The 3,058-nt window shown below is 39.1% G+C and overlaps 1 protein-coding gene across 1 annotated transcript in view; it reads left to right on the top strand.

Annotated features, from left to right (window-relative positions):
* Positions 1-244: 244 nt before the first annotated feature.
* The window catches only part of LOC119425944 (keratinocyte differentiation factor 1), a 72,765-nt gene continuing 69,951 nt past the window's right edge, over positions 245-3,058 (top strand). Inside the window, exon 1 of the mRNA XM_037693501.1 lies at positions 245-344. The gene's annotated coding sequence lies outside the window, so the exon portion shown is untranslated. The remainder of the gene's footprint in view (positions 345-3,058) is intronic.

Here is a 3,058-nt window from a genome sequence, read left to right as displayed (position 1 = left end):
ATATATATATATATATATATATATATATATATATATATATATATAAAAAACATGTACTGTATGTAAAAGTCAAAATGTTATAAGTACACGAACAGCCTCTAGTCACAGTTTTATTGTGTAGAGCCGGTTGAAACCGGAAGTCCACTTTATTTGAGCTGGCCCGCTTCCTGCACGATGACGCGCAGCCAGGTACACGGATTTGGTCAAAAACTTGACTCGAACTTATATTTCGTAGCGGACTGAATCCGGCAGCTGCTTAAAATGGACTAAAACCTGAAGCTTTCTCCGTCGTACGCTGTGGAAGCTGTGCATGTTTGAGGAGCCAGCCGGTGGACGCTGTGAAGGTGAGACAGTTCCGCTGTTGCTCCTCAATGCAGGAAGGACCAGCAACAAGTCGCCATGAAGCTACAAATAATCTTACAAACAGGCGGTTGTGTGAGAGGAATTTGGACGTGGAGCTAGACGAGTTATGGATTATACGAAACAGAAAAATGTTATTTTGATCGAAATGACAGATGAAAGACGTTTATTGATCTATAAACACCTGTCGCAAAACAAAACGTCTGCACTAAACCACACACACTGACTGAGACACCAACACTGCAAAATAACTTGTCTACGAAACTCGAGAAATTCTTTCAAATAACCTTATGGACCACAAACCTACACAAATGGTAAATGGACTGTACTTATATAGCACCTTTCTATTTTATTTCAAGATACTCAAAGCTCTTTACAACAATCTGTGCCTCATTGACCCAATCATACAGCTCTATACTAGATCTCTACAAAGATAACTGAACAAATCATTCTAAAGAGACTAATCAGAGCTTTAGATCACATTCATACACTGATGGGACACACATCAGAGGCTATGAGGGGTTCAGTGTCTTGCCCAGGGACACTTCAGCATGTGACTGCTGGTGGATTTGAACCCCCAACTCTTGCATTGGAGGACGACTGCTCTAACCACTCAGCCACAGCCGGCCCAAAGCCTACACAAAGGCAAAGCAAATTATTATTTTCGTTGTTATTAATAAAACTGATCATTTCTGATGATCCTGAATAGGCCACAAACCTAGAAAAACAACTCAGTTAAACTGAATATGAATATTATTTTGTTATCGTTGTTTGTGTTTCCCAGCTGGTTTGTCTTTCAGTCCCACCATACTCACGTAATGACAGGACCCAAATCAGGAAAAGTTTTCAGCTTCTCAAATGGACCGAGTAAGAAAAAAGGTGCAGTTTGAACCTGAGTATATACACTGCCTGGCCAAAAAAAGTCGCCACCTGGATTTAACTAAGCAAATATGTACGAGCCTCCTATTAGATAATTTCTGTAGGGCTGCAACTAACGACTATTTTAATAATCGATTAATCTGCCGATTATTTTTAACAATCGATGAATCGGCCCCAAAAAACCCAAATGTTTTAATTTCCACCTCTTTATTCCAAAATTTGACTGACATAGCAAATCGCACAAAAAACAGGTTGCTACTTGACTATTCTGTTAGTAGATATGGCTGAAGGGAGTCCAGGTTTGCAGGATCAGTGACAGTGGCAGAGCTAGGGTTAAACACAATGTCTTCAGTCTTCTGATCATTAAAACTCAAAAAGTTTGCAGCCATCCAAGTCTTGATTATTGATTGTCGATTATTGGGTGCCTCTTCCAGCTTAGCCCTGTGTAAGATGTGACTGAAACTATAACTGTTGATTACCACACGGCATGTTGAAAAGCATAAAGGAAGTGCTCGTCAAACATTCGCAACAAAACAGGAAGTCACAATAACTCCTGTTTGGAAGGTCGGATTTCACATACTGTATACTTGTAAGACCTGGAGCTGGACTAGTACTGACATGGACGGAAGGCGATGTCAAAGATTCAGGAAATGCGCCTCATGGTGAACGCGTGCGGGATAGTCACGAGAGCATTCTCGATGGCGACTGAGTGGAGTGGCTGGAGCTCTGCAGTCGCAGTATGGCCGGAGCGGCACTTTACTGCGAGGGCCTTCAATGCTGCTTGCAGCTTTAATTTGTATTTTATGATCCCACAATAATTTCTTTATGCTGTTTTTGTCATTTCTCATATACAACCAAATACTATACATCTGTCTGTTTTTATATTCATGCCAAAACTTTTGGACTTGGATCATAATTATTGTTCTAATGTGCTCAAAGAGCCTATTTTGAAATAACTCACATTTTCTCAGCTCTTCATTATCCAAGCTGATTTAACTTAAAATCCTAGATTACTACATGAAGTTTGTGTTTTTGAGCAGAGCAGCCCATAAAATGGTAATGAGATTTTTGGTGTGAAAGAACTAAATGGCTTGTACATAATTTAATATTTTGAACTTGTCTAATATACACAGTGATTAATGCTCCTAAAACTTGTTGGGTTACATTATCTTAGGCCTATAGTTTTGCATTTGGTTTTGAAAAAAAGATGCCCTCATGTACAAACCAGATTCCAAAAAAGTTGGGACACTAAACAAATAGTGAATAAAAGCTGAATGCAATGATGTGGAGATGGCAAATGTCAATATTTTATTCGTAATATAACATAGATGACAGATCAAAAGTTTAATCTAAGTAAATGTAACATTTTAAAGGAAAAATATGTTGATTCAAAATTTCACAGTATCAACAAATCCCAAAAAAGTTGGGACAAGTAGCAATAAGTGGCTGGAAAAAGGAAATTGAGCATATAACGAACAGCTGGAAGACCAATTAACACTAATTAGGTCAATTGACAACATGATTGGGTATAAAAAGAGCTTCTCAGAGTGTCAGTGTCTCTCAGAAGCCAAGATGGTAAGAGGATCACCAATTCCACCATTGTTGCACAGAAAGATAGTGCTGCAATACCAGAATGGTGTTACCCCGCTGGGTAGAATAGCAAAGACTTTTAAGTTATCATCATCAACCGTGCATAACATCATCAAAAGATTCAGAGAATCTGGAACAATCGCTGTGCGTAAGGGTCAAGGCCGTAAAACTCTACTGGATGATCGTGATCTCCGGGCCCTTAAACATCACTGCACCTCAAACAGGAATG

The sequence above is a fragment of the Nematolebias whitei genome, chromosome 19, assembly GCF_014905685.2.
Source record: "Nematolebias whitei isolate Nwh7 chromosome 19, NemWhi1, whole genome shotgun sequence".
Classification (NCBI taxonomy): domain Eukaryota; kingdom Metazoa; phylum Chordata; class Actinopteri; order Cyprinodontiformes; family Rivulidae; genus Nematolebias; species Nematolebias whitei.
Note: the sequence above shows the minus strand (reverse complement) of the source record. Positions and strands in the feature narration are given on the sequence as shown.